Below are 20,730 nucleotides of genomic sequence, written 5' to 3'. Positions count from 1 at the left end.
CAAGCTACACAGATAAGACACTTGCTGTTCTCATGAGATCACTGTAACTGTGCTTTGATCCATCTTTCCCATAACACAAAGGAATGTTGTTGACAGGTCCAGAAGGCAATAACAGTTTGCTGGCTTAGAAGCAGAAGCAGCCATTCACCGAGAAGCCTTTCCAGGCAGCCATGGTTTGCCAGCCCCCAGGCCATACAAGGTTACAGTAGTAAAGAGGAGGAGCAAATCAGCAGGTGCCCAACCATGCTGACCTTTGGTGCCAGCCATGATCTTCATGTAACTAAATGGAGTTTTCCAGCCCTAAATCAGGGGTGATTTCATGTCTTCCCCATTGAGAGAAGGACATGTGTGAACTTCCTAGCTCTGGTCACATGACAGGGACTTGGCCAATGGGATAAGTGGTGTGCTGGACATTTAAGGCAGCAGCATATCATTCATAGCCTCTTTCTTCTACAGCTCGGTAACTTATCCTGCCCCCCTTGTGTTGCAGTAGGGATTAGCTTGTTGCCCATGACGGAGCTGAATAGGATTTTAGGGAGCCCAGAGCAGGGCATGAGAGCAATACCCTCTCCCAGCCTTGTTCAAGTTGACTCTGGTCCTGTGGATCAGAGCATATAGCCATCATTATCTCTGGCCATGGATTTGTATAATTCCCTTTTAAAGCTATGTCGGTGGTCATCACCTTATCTTGAGAAAACAAATTCCATAGTTTAACAATGTGCTTAGTGACAGATAGTATGACCTCTTATAAGTAGGGATCTCCGTAGATGGGAAATCCAGTTATTTTTTGTTCTCGACTGAGTTTGGCGGTGCGTAGTACTCTGTTTGCATTAGTGAGCTGAGCAGCGTGATTTCCCATGCATTTCTCCCCCCCCCCTTGCAGGTTCTGCAATTTGCACAAATTGCTCAGAAATTTCCACAAATTATAGTCAAATTTGCGCAAATTGCAGAACTTGTGGGAAAATGCACAACTTGCCCAGAAAATCTGCAAACTGACCCAACTCGCTGCAGGGGGCTAGACCTAGGAAAACGCATTGAACTCCACACACACACACACAAAAAGATTTCTCCAACAACCCTAGTTATAAGGCAATTTCCTATGACAGAAGAAAAAATGGCTTTCAAAAAGAAATTCAAAGAAGAAGAAATTTCAGAGAAATTCTCATAGGTTTGGTCCAGGGTTCTTGTGCATACCTTACTTATGAGATGGCTGAGGAGTGTGTGTGAATGACCTGGCCTTCATTGTACAGTCATTTCTCTGACAGCCTATAGCACCCCTACCCCACCCACCCACTCCGGCTTCTTGAAGTTCCTGCCTAGGGGAAGACATCATAAACTGATTCCTCCCATTGGGCCTTTTCAGATCAGGAAGTGGAGGCAGCCTGAGAGACTGTAGAACAATGGTGAGATGTGTAATACAAAGGGAAAAAAATACACAGTACTCTCAACCACCTCACAGTGATTAGTTGAGGTCAAAAACACCACCAACACACATTCAGAATAAATTATGCACTGCCCTTGCCTCTGGAAATGAAAGGACGTGTTTCAGAACTTTCACCACATTTTTTTTTCACCATTATTTTTTTGTGGTGGCTGCATTCCCTCCCATCAATTTGCTGGAGTGATTCTAGGTATAACAAAGGCTTTTTAACAATGCCTTTGATGGCTAAATCCAGCAGTCTGCAAACTATCTTGTTTTAATTGGCTTTTACAGTTTTAAAATTCCATACCGGTTTTAACATAGTAATGGTTCGGTTTGTTTTAGAACTGTATATTTATTGTTCTATTTTATATGTATGATTTTATCTGTATGCTGCCTTGAGATCCCTGTGATATAGGGTGGGATATAAATGTTTAAATAAATAAATAAATAAATAAATAAATAAATAAATAAATAAATAAATGGGGCATTGTGCAGGATGCAAAAAGGGAGCCAGGATGCCAGCACAGTTGATGCTGTTGCCACGTGCAGTGGCAGTGCAAAAAAGCAAACAAAACAGAACCCACAAAATCCCTTACGGAGCGGGGAAAGAAAAAGAGGAAGAAAGAAGCTGTTCTACAATCCTTGCCAATGGTGACGCCGACCTGTGAGACATCGTTAGGCAATTTCTTCTCCCCCTGAAAAAAAAATCGGTGAAATTCTCCCTCCAATTTCTGTACACACGAATAGGGTGGAGAATTTTGAAAGGCCACATGTGAACAGCTCCATTAATAAGGAAAATAAGCATTCGTGGGCCTGAAAAACATATATGAAATTCCATTGTTGATTCCATCCACTCTGCGTGCATGTGTGTGCGTTTGTGTGTGCGCGCGTACGTCCTGTTGTTGTTTTTCGCTTCTCCATTTCTAGGATGCCTCCCGACTGAAATCTTTCATTGTTAAACAGATCGGGGCGAGAGGAAGGGTGGACTGAATGCTGACACGGCAAAGACGGGCCCCAGCGTTAGCACGGTGTTAAATGGTTTCTGAGCCAGTAGAGCATAGCCCCGGCGCGATAAAGAAGCACTCCCTGATGGATTGTTAGCGGCGCCCGAACTCTTTACAGGACGATAATATTGACTTCGCATTAGAAAAACATGAATCTTCTAAACAAGAGGAGAAATGCGTCGGAATTGCCTTCTCCGATGCGTCTTGCCGTTAAAAGGCAGCAGGACACAGTCTGTAGAGTTTAATTTTAACTGTAATTACCTTTCCCAGTGATGTGCGGTAAGGTAACAAATGAAGCGCAGGGCTGTAACCCAGAACTCTAAACGGGGAATCAGGAAGGTCAGACCCTTTGCCTAGACAATTTTTATTTTTAAGAAAATCCATTAGTGCCTATCCAGCGACATTAAAGAGCCTTCAGGCTTTCAAAGAAGGAGCTCCTCAGTCCGGAATTGAAATGGGGCTCAGCAGGGTGTTGAACCCAAGGGCCGAAGCTGCTCTGGCTCGGGGTCAAGGGCTGTGGCCAAGCAAAGTTGGCAGGAGGGAGAACTGAAATCTCAGCCCGCCAAATTTCCAAGAGAGGACAAAAGCACTGCCCTGACAGCCTTCGGACCCCACGGAAAGGTCTGCTGTGGCAGGGGCTGAAAGGGGCTGGATTCAAAGGGGAGGAAAATGTGTGTTTGAGCAACTTATTGGGATTTCATGGGAGTTTTACTAAAGGAAAATCTCAAAGGAGTTTTGAAGGTCCCGGCCTGAGAGAAACGTCGGAGGAATTTGGAGAGCAGCAAAAGGAATTCAACTGCTACACTCAACAGGGCCAGTGGCAGGTTTTAGTGGGACCTTGAGGTAGTGCCACTAATGGACCTCATCTAGTGCCAACCTTAGGCTGACCATATGGAAAGGAGGACAGGGCCCCTGTATCTTTAACGGTTGTATTGAAAAGGCAATTTCAGCAGGGTTCATTTGTATGCAGGCAGCACCTGGTGAAATTCCCTCTTCATCACAGCAATTAAAACTGCAGGAGCTGTACTAGCGTAACCAGATACAAAAGAGGACAGGGCTCCCGCGGCTCTAACTGTTGTGATGAACATAAGGACATAAGGAATGCCATGCTGGATCAGACTAAGGGTCCATCTAGTCCAGCACTCTGTTCGCCCAGTGGCCATCCAGCCATCAGCCAGGCACCAACAAAGCAGGACATGGTGCAACAGCACCCTCCCACCCATGTTCCCCAGCAACTGGTGCACACAGGCTTATTGCCTTGAATACAGGAGATAACACACAATTTCACCAGGTGCTGCATGCATGCAAAGGACATCTACTGAAATTCCCTTTTCTATGCAGCTGTTAAAGATACAAGAGCCCTGTCCTCCTTTCCATAGGGTCACCCTAGAACCTGGCTCCCCAGACCCCCACAAACAATGCTGCCTCCCCCACCACCTAGTACTGCCCAGCACTGCAGCATGATGGGTGAACGTGGAGGTGTGTTGGCTCTGAGCTGTGATGGGTGGCCCTCTTTGATCCTCCCGACTTAGATCCCTCTTTCAATGTTCTCTGATACTGCTGTTCCCACAGTGGTCAGAGAATGTCTAAAGGCTTCAGCTCATGTGGGTTAGTCCTAGATCCCCCAAACACAGACTTCCCCAACATGGAGCCTTCGGTATGTGTTGGACTACAACTCCCATCAGCCTCAGCCACTGTTGTAGCCCAACATCTGGAGAACACCAGCATGGAGAAGGCTGCCTGGCACCCATTGTTGTTTCCCAGAACCCAACAGGTAAACACATCCCAGATGAGGCTGAAGGGGGAAGGGGTGAGTGACTGTCAGCAGCAGCTCCGAGAAGGGACTGTAGTGGCAATGGAGCCACCCTTGGCAAGTCCCTGCCCATGCCCACCTCTGATGCCAGCCCAGGGTGAGGGGTGAGACACCTGCTGCCCTCAACCTGATTCCAGAACCCCTTCACAAGCAAACATTCCAGAGCAGGATGGGCCTCAACAGATCACCACCATGGGAATCAACCCTCAACCGAAAGACATTCAGTCCCCTGTATTTCCTCTTTGCTGCCTCTCCCACTTATCCTTTCACAGTTGTTCTGGCCTGAGTACACAGCTCACTGAGTACACTGAGTACACACTCAGTGCAAAGAGGGGACAGCAAGGCAGGGTGGTCACTGCAGCACCCAGGATAGCTCCTAATAGGCAACTTGCTCTAAGAAGGCTCAAGACCAAATAGAAACCTTATATTCTACAGCTGGGTGGGAGTCTGGCTGGAAGTCTAGCACTCCTCTCCAAGAGGTCATGCCGGGCAGCCTTCTCCACACTGGTGTTCTCCAGATGTTGGGCTACAATAGTGGCTGAGGCTGTTGTAGTCCAACACATTTTGATGATCCATGTTGGGGGAGTCTGTGTTTGGGGGATCTAGGATTGACCCCCATGGGCTGAAGGCTTTAGACAGTCTCTGACCACTGTGGGAACAGCAGTATCAGAGAACTTTTAAAGAGGGATCTAAGATCCAGTGGTTGAAAGATACTTGCTGGGTTTGCACAACACGCTAACCCACACTCAGTGCTTGAGTGAGAGTTGTTGTTGAATCATGGGTTATTGTTGAACGATGGGTTAGTGTGTTGTCTAAATGCAGCACACTTTCCAAGGTGGGTTATTGCGTTGTCTGAATGCAGCCAGAGTGACTTGTTAGCCATGCAGTGTGGCTTGTCCACCATCCTGAACAACCATCAACAAACCATGGGTTCTCAAGGTGGCTTGTTCAAGGAAAAATAAGCCATACTACATGATCAAAAAGCCACCCTGCAGAAAATTCCCTAACACACTAATCCACGGTTCAACAAACAACCCAAGGTGCAACAACAACCCACACGCAACCACTGAGAGTGGGTTAGGGTTTTATGTGAACCCAGCTACTTATAGTGAAGAAAATGTGGCAGAATATAAAAAAACAAGATTCAATGAAACCCAATGGGAAAAAGTGGAGTTGGAGAGGTGGAAAAGCGGAAACTTCAGCCATGCCCATCTTACAAGCAGCACACAGTGCTTCACAGACATTAATTAATTAATGCTTCCAACACCCTTGGGAAGTGAGGATGATTAAAACACACCTAGAGACACAGCAAAGTACATACAACAATTGCATAGCTTTATTATTAAATATTGATTTATGTATTGAACTCCGCACTGGGCCAAAAGAAAAAGAAGAAGAATTCCTAGTTCTCACCGTCTCAAGAATACTTTCTATTTGGATGGTAAGTATGCAAGGAGGAGGGCTCGATCCTCAGCTATTCCACTAAGCGCAGGTGACAATTTACAGCAGATGGGCGAGAGACCCATTGTTTAATTATTTTCCAGGTGGCGCGCCCACGCGGCAGCTGCCTGATATTTAAACAGGAGGAGAAAAGAGAATCGTATGTGCAAGGTGGGGAAATTGCCAGCTGTGGGTATTACAAGTAAAAGATCTAAGTGAGAAGAATTATGGGCAATTATTATTCTCACTTATACTTCTGGGAACTCTGGGAGCCAAGCTACATGAACGAGAGAAGAACATGGCACAGCTCTTGCTTGCAGAATTGGTGTCAGATTTGAATGCTCTGTCATTTATTTACTTTTTTAGTTCCCTGAACAGAAATTGGCATGTCAAAGAGAGAGTCTGCAACTTTTATGCATGAAATACTAGTTTTCTACATTCAGGCAGGTTTATAAAACCTGCCTGAATGTAGAAAAGGGACACTCAACTGTGCTATCCCACAATTGCACTTTGAAGTAACGCCATTGAACAAATGCCACATCATGTGATTCTTCTGTTTGTATAGCTCAGGTCCAAAACAGCTGTAGCATTACGGGGGGCCTACGGCTGGAGATGGACAGGAACAGTGTAAACCTGCTGGATTATTCTGGATTGTTCAGTGGCATTTGATACCCTATGGACCACTTGAATGAACTAGGTCTGGGAGACACCATCATGCAATAACTTCCATCCTTCCTGGTGGGTCAGTTCCAGAAAATGCTGCCTAGGAGACTTCTGTTCCAACCCATAGCCTGTGACCTATGGGGTACAACAAAGATCCGTTTCCTCTCATGCTGTTCAGTACCAAAGTAGGGCTACAGACTAACATCATCCAGAGATTTGGTTATGTTGTCATGAATTATGTGGATGATACCCAACTTTTGCTTTCATTCCTATTATCTGATCAGTGCTAAGTTGGTGTTGGTGTTGGTTTTTGACAGGATAACAGTGAACCAACTAAATCTACAAAAGTCAGAGTTACTGTTGTTCAAGGCTTTGACAACCTAGGAGTTGGTGTTCAGCTTTTCTCTGATAGGATTGTATTCTCCCTTTGACAACAGGTTCAAAGCTTTGGTGTGCTCTTTCAACCAGGGCTACTCCTGGTTAGTCAGGTGCCAGCAGTAGCTAGGAGTGGTTTTTACCAACTTTGGTTGATATACTAGCTGCATCCTTGCCTTGAAATGTGAGACCTGGATATGGTCGTCCATGTTGAATTGCTTTAATGAGCTCTACATAGGGCCAGTTTGGTTTATTGGGTTGGATCCAGACTTAGTCATACTTAGGGCAGCCCTATTGATATCAATGCACTTATATTAGTTATGAATAAGTTAAGTCTCATTGATTTCAATGGCTAATGACAAAGGCCCAATCTACACCAAGCAGGATATAGCACTATTAAAGTGGTATGAAAGCAGTAACCTGGTATATGCCAATGGGGCCCAACAGTTGTCAGTGCACTTCAATACCGCTATAAAGCAGTAGTGTGGCTCCTGCCTTTTATATACCTCTTTCATACTGTGTTCATAGTGTAATACCCTGCCTAGTATAGATTACTCCTAAGAATCCAACCACTAGTTTTATTTTAAATTCTTGTACACATATACAAAAAATAATAATAAAATAAAATCATCATCCATCTCCTTTTTGAACTGGATGGAGTTTATTGTTCACAGAATTATTTCAGGGAAATTATTGCAGGAATGTATAGCTCCAGCAGTTAGTAACCTTCTTCTGAACTCATGGTCCAGAGACATTTTACTACTCATAATTTTCTCTTGAAAGTTTTAGGTCACAATCCTATGTCCAGGGAGTAAGCCCCATTGAATGAATCTGCCACTGATTTTTATTATGATGATGATGATGATGATGATGATGATGATGATGAAATATTTCGATTCTTTGAAATCTGGAAGCCAACCTCTTGCATGGGTCTATAAGAGTGCAATCCTATGCATGTTTAGACAGGAAAAAAGTCCTACAATTCCCAGCATGCTGGGAATTATAGGACTATTTTTTTGTCTACACATTCCTAGGATTACACTCTTAGTCATGTGGATCTTCTTGCTGCTTCTTGAGAATGTGTGTGAAAGGCTGATAATGTCAGAATCAACTCTTATGATGTGTTTGGAAGTATCTGGTGTCCTGTTAGGGTTGAGATTAAAAAGCAAAACCTCTTTTTCTTGTGGATAGAATTGACACTGAAGAGAAATATTGAGGGGAAATGCTTCCCGGTGTTTACATCTGTGTTGCACTTTATTGATCAGAGAGGTTGTCCCAAGGGCGAAAGTACAGAATGGAGCTATGAAATTCAATTACCATGGTTAGTACCATTTTTGGACTCTTCAACAACACACAATGCAGAGAGAGGATCTCATTTTCTTCACTGAGCAACACAACAGTCCCTCCCCATCTCTTAATTTAAGAAAAAAAGCAAACAAACCTTCGAATAGTCTGTCCTTCTCTGACCAAAAGAAATCGAACAATGTTTCCGACATCAGGAGAATTCCTCCCCCACCACCTCTTTTCTAGTTCAAAAATTCAAAGTATTCAAGCTAGCCCTTTCATATAGATAAAAATCCATTATTTGATGATAACTTATTGGTTGGTGTGAGGTAAAACCAGGATGTGATTGGAAGCGAAAGCCATCTAGTTTTATTTATCCCTGCTTCTCTGATTTAAAACGAAGTCTGGCTGTGTGCAGATGATAACTGTGAGCAAAGGTTGACATCAATTGGGAACTATAGGATGAGCTGTCTCCATGTGGGGGGGGGAAATATCACCTTTTTTTTTTAAAAAAAAAAAGGTGCTGAGTGACACTGACGAAATAGACAAAGCAGCCTGGATCAATGGCATAAAAAATAGTTGTCACCCAGTGATTAGCAAACTATCACTTATAATAATCTCCTTCAATAAGTTCCTCGGAGGATAACGTTTGATTATTTGAACACACCGGAATGTTAATTATGGCTGGAGCTGCATTTTCAAGACTCATTTGTATTTTTACATTATGTGACATTTGAAAGCTTGAGGTAATTTTCGACACCTTATTAGGTGTTTGAAATTCAATTTGTAGCTGTAGCTTCATACGGCAGCCTTTTTAATTTAGCGCCTCTTTAGTAGAGTGGGCTGGATATGGAATTACCTTTTGGGAACTAGTAGCCACTAGTCTCATGGGATTATGCCTAGCAACCCCCTTTGGAAAAGAGACTATGGATGTTAAAGATATTAATCATAAATTGAGAGATTCTGCTCATTCTCCATCTACAAAAGATTTATGTGAGGGGTTGATGAATTAGGGCATGTCTGTAAGAGTCCTTATCCCGGGGATTGTCCTGGGATCCCCTGTGTATCATGTGGACATGCAGGGAGGGATGATCCCAGGATAAATGGGATGGCTTTTAGCCTGATTTTTCCCACAGTCTCAGGATTGTCCCGAGACCGTGGGAGGTGTGGGCGGCCGTCCCAGCTTCATCTCATTTCCTGACAAGCAAACATGAGGAGGCAGGAACTGGGCATGGAGCACAGAGCTCTTCAGGTGCTCCGTGCCCATCAGGGGTGTGGGGGGAAACGGGATGGGGCGGTTCTTGGCTTTTTCATTGGAGCGCACGTGTGCTTCCCTCTCACACTTAAGAAAATGGTGGCCACAACATCCTTCCGGGATGTTGTGTGGCCATCTGGACACCCAGCGAGGATCGCAGTAGCCGGTAAGTAGGGGTGTGCACGGACCCCCCGCTCCGCTTCACTTCCAGATCCGCGATTTGCAGATCGGGCCGCTCCGCCCCGCCCCCGCTCCGCCTATGTCCACTCTGCTCCGCTCGGAGCTCCAGATCCAGATCGGAGCTACGTTTCCCCCCCCCCCCATAGGCTTGCATTAAGTTAAAAAAAAAAATTACAACTTTTTTTCTGTTAAAGTTAGAAACCTCAAGTTTGGCACCATGACACCTCATGGAGGTATACACACGCATGCCAAGACTTAAGGCAATCCCATCATCCCCTGATTTTTGGGGAATTTATGAAAACCGGGCACCCCATTCACACCCCTTTCCATAGCTCCGTCAATTTGCACGTTAAAAATCTCAAACTCGCCACCATGATAGCTTGTCCAGGGATACATATGCACGCCGAGACTCAAGGCAGTCCCATCATCCCCTGATTTTTGGGGAATTTATGAAAACCGGGCACCCCATTCACATCCCTTTCCATAGCTCCGTCAATTTGCACTTTAGAAACCTCAAACTCGCCACCATGATAGCTTGTCCAGGCATACATACACACGCCAAGACTCAAGGCAGTCCCAGCGGCAGAGCCCAGTAAAGGACCAAGGGAGAGGGGGACCTTACCTGCCTCCGTCCGTGGTCTGTCGCCGTCTTCAATTGAGCCGGTGGTTCCACCAGGAAGTCTGGGCTGCGGCCCAGGCCTCCTGGTGGAACCGCGGGCTCAATTGAAGATGCCGACGGACCGCGGATGGAGGCAGGTAAGGGAGAGGAGGGCGGGGAGGGGGGTTACCAGGCCCTGCCGCCGTCGCCGCATGGGCGACAGCGGCAGGGCCCGGTAAACCCCACTTAAATCCGCCTTCACCTCGATCCTCTTCGCCACGCTCCGCTGGCCCCCCAATCCTCTTCACCTCCGCCTTAAGGGCAGGCGAAGCCCCCCGCTCCGCTCCTGCTTCTCCGGTCCGATTAGAAGTGGAGCACATCCCTACCGGTAAGTCCATGATCCTCCCACTACACCCTTGTGGTGTAGACATGCTCTTAGTTGTAAACTCTGATGGGTAAAATGACAATATAGAACACTGTTTTAAAAAGTTACTTTCCTGAAAGCATTAGCATCTCTCTCTCTCTCTCTCTCTCTCTCTCTCTCTCTCTCTCTCTCTCTCTCTCTCTCTCTCTCCATGCTGTGCCACATTTTTGACCATTCAATTTTTGGCATTTTGTGGGGGATGGGGGGGATGAAAACTTGGGTGAAAGAGGTTGGGAGAGGTGAGAATTTTGGAGAATTTTCTCCTTGGAGAGGAGGACAGGGTTTCCACATACCTTTTTAAATGTTGCCAGTTGTTTTTGTTTTTTAAAAACACCTCCAGCATTTTCAGGACCCCAGGAGTTCTTCCTGAATGCTTATTGGAGAGGGAGAGGTCACGTGGTCCCCAACAGGCAATCACTAAGAACTTCTGGGCTCCTCCAAAAGCCAAGGGAAGGGTGGGTGTTTATTGGGGGGGAAAACCTAAGATGGATTATAATTGAAATTACTGGTTTAAATATGTTGGAAAGTCTGGTCGGACTTACAATAGAGTTGTCTTATATAGAGAAAGTGTGGCATCACAACATTTAGTATTGGAGGCAATAAGGGCAGACTAAAGCCAGTTTAGAAGAAGTTCCAACAAACTTACTTTATGCTTTTATACACATCTTCAGAGATAGCTATCTAGTACTGTTTAACGACAAGCACCCCCTAATGCTCAGTTGTTCCCTTTCATTACCCTTTCTATTGTAATGTAATCTGACTTTTCTCTTTATTTGTTTGACATAGTTTAGGGCCTTGGCTCGGCATGTCTTAATCCGGCCCTTATTTTGGACTATATAAACTGGGGGATTGTCAAGAAATTGCCAAGCTCGAATGCAATGGTTGGTGAGCTGGGTTCAGTGTGATAGGTCAACAAATCACATAAGTCCATTCCACAATTTCAAGGATGCATAATGAAAAACCTTTGTATAATTTTCCTTGGCGTGAGTAACTGGGCCTATCTGTTATCTAATCATCATTGTTTCTGCCACGTCAGCTCTGATTTATTGTTCTGAAGAGAAGCAGACCTATGGACAATTCACATATTTGCACAACTCAAGGGCCTCGTCTATGCACAAAGCAAAATAGTGTGTCAGTGTCCTAAGGTGATAGAATGGACTGTACCATTTCAGACTATAGCTAATGGGCATTGTGACCCTGTTCAGATGACACTTGGGAAATGTGGTTATGCTAACTACGGGCCTTGCTAGACCCTGCCGGATAAGCTGGCAGGGAGGCGGGGCGACGGCGCATTAACTTTAGCACGCACCGCCCCGCCTCCTAGACGGCCGACGCGCAGGGACAACGGAAGCCCTGCAGCGTCGGCAATTTTTTTTTGTTGTTGTTAAAGGGGCCACGTGCGCCCCGAAGACTGCGGACAAGGTAAGGGTTTTTTAAAAAATTAAGCCCCCTGACCCCTCTTTCCCCGCCCTCCCTCCCCCTATCCCGTGTCGCCCTGTGCCAGCCCTCCCTCCCCCTCTCCCGTGTCACCTTGTGCCAGCCCTCCCTCCCCCTCGTCACCTTGTGCCAGCCCTCCCTCCCCCTCGTCGCCCTGTGCCAGCCCTCCCTCCCCCTCTCCCATGTCGCCCCCCGGGATCCCCCCCTGGCCCGATGGGCACAGCGCTCAGCGCTGTGCCCAGTCCGTGGCTTTTTGCAGCTACTAAGCGAGTAGCTGCAAAAAGCCACGGAAGTTGCTAGACGTTCCGCAGCCCCGGCCTCAGGCCGGAGCTGCGGAAAAGGCACGCCATAAGCGACTTCGCTTATGGCGCATTAAGGGAGGCTTCGGTGTGGCCTGGAGCCGGATTCCCCTGTGCGTCATGTGGATGCACAGCAGGGAAACTGGCCCTCAAAGAGCGCTAAGGCCTCGTCTAGCAAGGCCCTACATCTCACTGTGGTTACCACTAACCACATGTAGTTCCATTGTATACGACCATAGAACCACAGCCCATTGTATACGACCATAGAGGATTTAAGGATTAGGAGGATAGAATCTGGCCCATGGTTCGAGAAGATGGTTAGAACGTGGTTAAACAGTATCCACGGTTAGGCAAATGCTTTGCACACAACATGCTAAGCCCTCATGGTTAGCCTAAATTGGGTTTAGCATGTCGTCTGAACAGGGTCATTGTTTTTAATGCTATGCTATATTGAAACCTAACTGCAAAAAGAAAACCAGAACATTAGGTGAAAGTCTAGTATACAGTGGGCCTATTCAGGCAATACGCTAAGCCATGATTAGGCCACTAACCCTTTGGCAGTAAATGGTTAGTGAGAACACAGCTAGATGTAAGGTTTATCCTGGGATCATCCAGGGTTCACCCCTGCCTGAGCACTGGATCCCCTGTGTGTCACTTGGGCCGGATCTACACTAGTCTTATAACGTTGCTAGTGTCCCTTTCTAACGTGGTTCTCTGTATCGGTTCTCTGTATCACGGGGCACACTAGCGTTACTTACGTTTAGCTGCAACGGTACTTCAGGGGACATTGTTCAATCCTTTCCGTTCTTCCTCTTCTCTGAGAGTAAGCATTGCTGCTCGGTTTGCTCCGCCCACTTCCTGCCTCGTTCCTAGCCAGCAATAGTCATAAGCACACACAAACTCCCTCCCAAAACTTTTTAATACAAGTCCTAGGGAATATCCTGAATGCATAGGAGCCAGCCACTTTGCTGAAGCTAAGATGGGCTGGGTCTGGTCAGGGTTTGGATGGGTGACCGAATTGAAAAGTTTTAGCAGCAGCCCCAGCTGATGAGATTATTTCAAACACACCATTTAAGCCCCGCTGGTCATGAGTTTTGGACTGGGAGCAGAGACCCTTGTTAATTTTCCTGCACGGAGCTACAGCGATCCTTTGAGCGCTCCTCAGCTCCTTTGCAAAGAGGGTGGAAATGTTTAAAAAAAAAAAAAACATAAAAAATCAACCGATGACCCAATTCATTTCAAATTTGGTATTTGAATTACTGTGCCAATTTTGGTGTCTTTATCTATAAAGCTTACGCAGATGTAAGCATTTGTTTAAAATCTTGCTCCTGCGCCCACAGCAGCGGCTCAGGTGAATCTTTGGCAAAAGGAGCACAATTAAGGCAGGATGCATGGGACTACTTCACAATAAAAGCAGATTCTAAGGTGGAAAACTTCTGAGTCCTTTGCATGCAATTGTCAGTGATCGCACAGTATAACGCTGGTGTGATTTATCTGCTGCAGCAGATAAGATAGCAAATGGTGCGAAGGAAGGAGAACAGGAAGTGGGCAGAGCAAACCCAGCAGCTCTGCTACTCTCAGAGAAGAGGAAGGGGGAAATTACCAGTAGAACGAGGCACATGAATCAGTAGCCGCGCTGCAACTAAGAAATAGAACCAGTAACTACAACTCATTTACAACGTTGGAGACCCAGGGTCACGTGACGCTGTGCGTCACAGTAACCCATTCAAAACGTTAGAATAACATCAGTGTAGATTCCCACCCAGATGAACAGGTTTGACCCCTGGATGATCCAGGGATAAACCTTAGGTCTAGCTACGGCCTGAGTGTGTTTAAATTGTAGTTATATAGCCACCATGGTTAGGAATGGTTCACATGACATGCTAAACTGTAATGTTTAGCTCAAAATGCTTAACCATCATGGTTTAGCGTGTTGTTTGAACAGGGCCATTAGTTCAGTTCTTTATGTACACCAAGCTGGGAGTATTTAGTCTTTCCAATATGTTAAGAAAGCGGTCCCCAACCTTTTTGGCACCAGGGACTGGTTTCATGGAAGACAATTTTTCCACGGACCGGGGGGAGGGGTTTTGAGGTGATGGTTTTTTTGGGGGGGAGGAAACCCACTCCAGCGTCCTGGCTTTGCTTCGGCTGGGTGGGTGCCAGCCGAAGCAAAGCCAGGACACTGGGGCGGGCGGGTGGCTTTGGAACGGTGCGCCCGGAAGTCGCTCTCCCAGAGCGGCTCCCAGCCTGGCACACCATTCCGAAGCTGCCGCCCCCAACCCAGCATCCTGGCTTTGCTTCGGCTGGGCAGGCGAGATGGCATCCCACGCCCAGGTACACTGGGGTGGGGTTGGGGGGTGGGGTGGATGGGTGAAAGCAGCCCACCTGCGCAGCCTGGTTCCTAAAAGGCCATGGACCGGTTGGGGACCCCTGTGTTAAGTGAGTTGAGTTTGACTTTCATCAGGGTTTGTCCCCAGCACCCTTTCTAAAACAAAACACGTTTAAAAAAAAAAAAAAAAAACAATGGAGGAAGGATTAAAACTCCACAGGAAATACCTGTCCCTTTGTCATATGAACAAGGTATTATAATATGAAGTGACATAAGTTAGGGAGAAAAGTTTTACAGTTTTAAAAACACCCTTCGGTGTCACTCATGAACCCGAATGCAAAGGCGGGTTAAGCTATTCGACAAGAGAAATGTTGAGCAAAATGAATTCTAAAGTCTACCTGAAATATAAGCTTTTCTAAGGAAAGAAGTGAGGTGCCCAGAGTGAGCGGAAAAGAAAGAATGTGGTTCATTGCTGATCTCTGCCACCTCAAGCTACGCAGTCGATGCCTAGTAGACATCCTAGAACTCTTTTGCTGGCAAAAGCTGAGCGCCTGCTTCTGATCAACGCTGATTTTACCAGCAGGTGTTTCTATGGTGATGGAAATAAGTGAGGATTTAAGGATTAGGAGGATAGAGTCTGGCCAGCTTTTTAAAAAGGGTACGAACAAAATATTAAAAGGGAATCTTTTCAGTTAAAAATATATATATTGAATTTTAGGTTGTACTGACCTTTCACGTTTTCTGCAAAGGTTCCTTTAGAATTAGATTTACACACACACACACACACACACACACACACACACACATAGTATATATGGATTTACAAACCTTTTAATTTACCATGTCATATCAAGTGGTAGAAATATCAAAATAAAGAGCTGTTACAGAAAATGGTGTAACAGTACAAACCAAAACAACACAGTTTGGTTTTGATTTTGCTTCTTTTATGTGTATCTGTGCATCAGAATTCTATATATGTGCAGAGGTTGTAGAGGGCAGTTTTTGGTTTTTTTAAGGTTACACTCAAGTAGAATTAACTACTACTATTACCTATTATTAGTATTAGGACTAGTACTATGTTAGCATTTATATGAAGCCCAAACCTATACAGTTTCAGCAGGTGTCATTTGTATGCCTATGCGGCAGGGTTTTGCTATTTTATTGTTTTACTCTGTACAGCACCATGTACACTGATGGTGCTATATAAATAAATAAATAAATAAATAAATAAATAAATAATAATATGCATGCAGTACTTGGTGAACTTCCTCATCATTACAACAGTTAAAGCTGCGGGAGCCCTGCCCTCTTTTGTATCTGGTCAAGAGGGCAGGGCTCCTGCAGCTTTAACTGTTGTGATGAAGCGGCAATTTCACCAGGTGCTGCATGCATCCAAATGACACCTGCTGAAATTCCCTTTTCTATGCAAGTATTAAAGATACAGAAGCGCTGTCTTCCTTTTCATTTGATCACCCTAAGGCAGAGATCAAGGGCTTCTTTAAATCAGTGATTTATAGCACGCTCGTGATTGGCCACTCATGGAAGTTTGTGAGTCATTTTGATGATGGCATCAGTCTCCTGCATGTCTCCCACTCCTTCCCTTGGTTATTCCACTTAAAGATAAACTTTGGAAATCCCATTTCTTCTGAAATATCCAGATTCTAACTACAATTGAGGTTGCACTACAGTTTCAGCAGGTACCATTCGAATGCATGCAGCACCTGGTGAAATTCCCTCATCATTACAACAGTTAAAGCTGTGGGAGCCCTGCCCTCTTTTGTATCTGGTCAAGAGGGAAGGGCTCCTGCAGGTTTAACTGTTGTGAAGAATAGGGAATCTCACCAGGTGCTGCATGCATACAAATGACACCTGCTGAAATGCCCTTCTCTATACTACTGTTAAAGATACAAGAGCCCAGTCCTCCTATCCCTGTAGTCACCCTAACCAAGTGTGGGGGCATCTCCTTGATATCGCTGATCAAAGATTTCTCTTCCCAAGCCAGGGGGCAGGGCTTGGGGAGGAAAGGGATCCCCAGGCCGGAGGACAGTCTGAAGGATGCCCTCCCCTGCTCCTTACTTTACTTCGTGGTGGGAAGCTTAGATTAGCACTTCACTATTTTAAAGATACAATCAGTCAGCCCTGATCTACACATGCAGCAGAATGAAGTGGAATTAAGGTGACAGAATCCTGAGATGACGAAATGGAGTGTACCACTGAAGGGATGGGTGTGTGTGCATGTGTGTGCATGCTTCCTTTCTTTTTCTTATTTCCATGGAAGGAATTTTTTTTAAAAAATGGTATTCCTTGCATGGTATAGCCATCTCCTCCTCCTCAGGACTCTGCCACCTCATTCCGCTGCATGTGTTCACCCAGCCTCAGCAACTGGGCCAGATCTACACCAAGCAGGATACAACACTTTGAAAATGGTTTCAAAACTGTATTTGTAGTATGTCCTGGACCTAAACAGTTATCACTACTGTTATAAACCATTATAAAGCAGTAGTGCAGATCCTGCCTCGCTAGCCAGCCGACTGTTCTTCCTAGGAAATGTCAAGACTTAGGCCATAGATCGTCCCTGGATCGTCCAGGGGTCAAACCTGTTCATCTAGGTTGATCCAGTGCTCAGGCAGGGGCAAACCCTTGATGATCCCAGGATAAACCTTAGGTCTAGCTGTGGCCTTAGTCTGCCAACATACGCAGGTAATATAAGACATTGGGTATGTAACTAGGCAGGATGTGTTTTAATTCTCTTGTGACTTCTCTCTGTCTCCACAAACACACACACACACACACACACAATCAGGAAGCAGTCTGAAGAACACAAATTTCCCTTCACGTGGAGAGATTAGAAGGAGGAGCAACTGCAGCCAGCACGGCATTTCATTCAGGCTCTCTCTGTCTCTCCCCATCCGCCTGGCACGGAGAGGCATGCGGAACTTGAACGCCTATAGGCCCTCTTTAAAGAAGCTTTCAATCCTTCTTCCTGCTCTGCAAGGTGTCCCTCACTGCTCCCTGTAATAAACGAGCCGTCCATGACCACCCCTTCAACCTGCCAGACTATAATGCGAGAGCCACTACCCCCGGCATCCATGCAGCTCCACGTTCTCACTGACCCGTAGCTCTCTGATCTTACAGGAGGGCATTGCGTCCCCCGCAACGAGCTCCTTTCGCCTCTCCCAGTGACCATTTCCTACCCCCAGACACCGAATGTACATGCAAGGCTTCCCTGGGCTTTCATCAAAACCTGGGTTGCCGGCCTCTTTCGTCACATTAATTCTCCCCCTCGCTGACTGCCACATCAATTCGGTACTTTATAAACTATTTCAGGGATCCGATTTATCAGGGCTGACAGAGCTCTGCGCCGAAATAAACAGCCACTGCCTGAGCTGAGCTCGCTCAGCGGCTCCTATTTATCATTATTTAATTCAAGGGCCTAAAATTCTCTGACATTATTAATAGTAAGATGAATCGCTGGAAAACTACAGAATCTGTGGCCAACCAGGCTGAAATAATCCATTTGGGGGGAAATGTCTACTTGGAATTGCATTCCCCGGTGGCTCGGCTTTCTATCATTAGCGACTCCGTATGCATGGGTGGTAGGGTACTGAGGCATGAAGTCCCCATAGAGTTGAAGACTTCAAGCACAATTCTTTCCACACCAAAAGAAAGGGTGTGGAGTGGGCAGAGGTGGGAGGGGCTGGGGAGAAGATGGGGGAATGGAGTAAAAATTATTTCTAATGCCTCTGTCAGTTGAATTCCAATGTAGTAATTTAATCTTCCTTTCTTTTGAGACCATGATTAACTTTAACTTGTCTGAGGTTGAACTTTTGGGTGTTAACTGGACCTGCAAATCCATTAGTTCATTATGAGGACTATATTACTTAGCCACCTTGATGAAAGATAATCAGCTTCCTGGGATGTATATGAGCGCTTGCCACTATAATTTGGCACCTCATTAGCCGTATTTTTCCCTCTCTCTCTTTTTATTTAAATGAAAGGGATCCGATTGAGGGAGAGTATTTTGCAAAGGCACCAAGCATTTTATTTATAATAAAGGCATGCCTTCATTTCTCCCTGGCTCATCACTGGCAGGCTTCATAACGAGGGATCATAAGGTCTGGACCTAGCTCTGGTATCTTCTCCACACCCTTGCCCTGCAGCTGAACTATCGTGCATGTGTGTGTGTGTGCACGGCATCTAAGGTGCAATCCTGCTCTCAGCTGTGCATGGCCGACTTCCGGGCGCAACTCGGTGAAAGCTTGCTCCAGAAGGCAGGACTAGAATCAACGGGTGGAAATTGCAGGGAAGCAGATTTCAGCTAAACATTAGCAGTTACGGTTGTAACGGGGAGAGCAGTGGAACGGATTGCCTTGCGGATTCTCCTTTGCTGAAGGTATTTCAGCAGAGGCTGAATGGCCATGTGTCAGGGATGCTGCAGCAGGGTGACCCTGACCACTTTTGGTTCTGTTCTTGCCACCACTGGCATACAGCCCACAATGGAAAAAGGATCCCCTGTGCTTGATTTAGAAACACACTTATCCCAAATTGCTGGGAAAGCATACAGGGAAGGAAGGAAAAGGAAGGAAAGGAACCTCTCGTGCAAGCACTGAGTCATTACTGACTCTTGGAGGGCCTTATAGCGGGGTGGTTTGCCGTTGCCTTCCCCGGCCATTATTACCTTTCCTCCAGCTAACTGGGTACTCAGTTTACCGACCTCGGGAGGATGGAAGGCTGAGTCGACCTGAGCTGGCTGCCTGAAACCAGCTTCCGCTGGGATCGAACTCAGGCCGTGGGGAGAGTTTCAGCTGCAGAAACTGCTGCTTTACCGCTCTGCGCCACACAAGGCTCGTGACAGGGAAGGAAGACTTGTCCCAAATTGCTTAATTTCCATCATTGATACAGGTTGTGTTATTCTGACATTGCTGCTGGTGCTTGGATGACCCATGGTGTGGAAATGTGTGGGTTTACTTCCATAGGAAACACACAGGCCTGCAGTGTTCACCATGTTGGCTTCTTAAAGGTTTGCATCCATCCCTTATCGTCCACGAAGTATCAAGCAGATACTTTATCCTGGTTGTGCTTTTTATACTGTATTTTGTATTTGTGATTTTAACCTGTTGGTTGTTTTATTATGGTTTTAATTTTTGTGAACCACCCAAAGAGCTTCAGCTATTGGGCGGTATAAAAATGTAATAAATAAATAAATAAATAAATAAAGCAGAAAGACAGCTATCCTTTTTATTGATTGATTGGTTTTATGTTTTATAGAGAAGAGATGCACCAGAATCTGGGAGTAAACCAAGTCTCACTTGGTTTAAGGGTGCAGCCCTTTCTGTATCTGTGCTGAATTGGACCTTGCTTACAGCACTCTGCTGAAACCTGAAATGTGTCAACTGGGTTTGTCAACTGGGGAGGGATGAGAATTGTGTTTGGATTCACAAATAATGTGAATGTATCCCATTCACTTTCCTTAATATGTGCAGGGGGGTGTCTATACACCCTATTTACTTTATTGTGGCTGCATTGTGGTGCTGCATTGGTTATACGACACAGTCGCCAACTCACAGCCACCACAGGGGTTTTCCCTAAAGTTGCACATTTAAAAAGTTGGGGACATACCCCAACTTTTTACTTTGCTGCGAGGTCTTCCCACCATCTATCGGTAGTGACCTCTCTTCGGCTTCGGGCCAGGGGCATTCCGGGGATGGATGGTGAACACTGATAGGTCACCGGAAGAGCAAGAGGGCTGGTCAGAGGGTTGGGCCAAGAGCTGAATGGCCCCTGGAAAGTCCATGCTCCTTCCCGCCATGAGGATTAACTGTCCGTACCCCACAGCTGCGATGCTGCAGGGTTTTAAGGGAACGCAGGGCTGAAGCAGCACTGTGAAGACCACCCCCCAGGAGTGTTATTTTGTTTCGTTTTGTAAACAACAAATGCATCCCATTCACCACTGAATGTGAGCAAGAGTGTGTGGTTTGGGGGGAGGGGTTGGCGAAATGTTTGCAAATTCCTGAATTTGCTGCTGTGTTAAAAATGCAAATATATATGCCTTTTCATGCTTTAGTCTATGGAGAAAAATTGTGCACGTCTGAAAAAAAAAATATGCTCAGAAATGTGCATTTTTCATATTTGAAATGCTCACTTTTGCCATTCCAATGAGTGAGTTAAAACACACTTCAAAGTGATTTTTGGAGACTTTAAGTGAG

The sequence above is a fragment of the Elgaria multicarinata genome, chromosome 1, assembly GCF_023053635.1.
Source record: "Elgaria multicarinata webbii isolate HBS135686 ecotype San Diego chromosome 1, rElgMul1.1.pri, whole genome shotgun sequence".
Classification (NCBI taxonomy): Eukaryota; Metazoa; Chordata; class Lepidosauria; order Squamata; family Anguidae; genus Elgaria; species Elgaria multicarinata.
Note: the sequence above shows the minus strand (reverse complement) of the source record.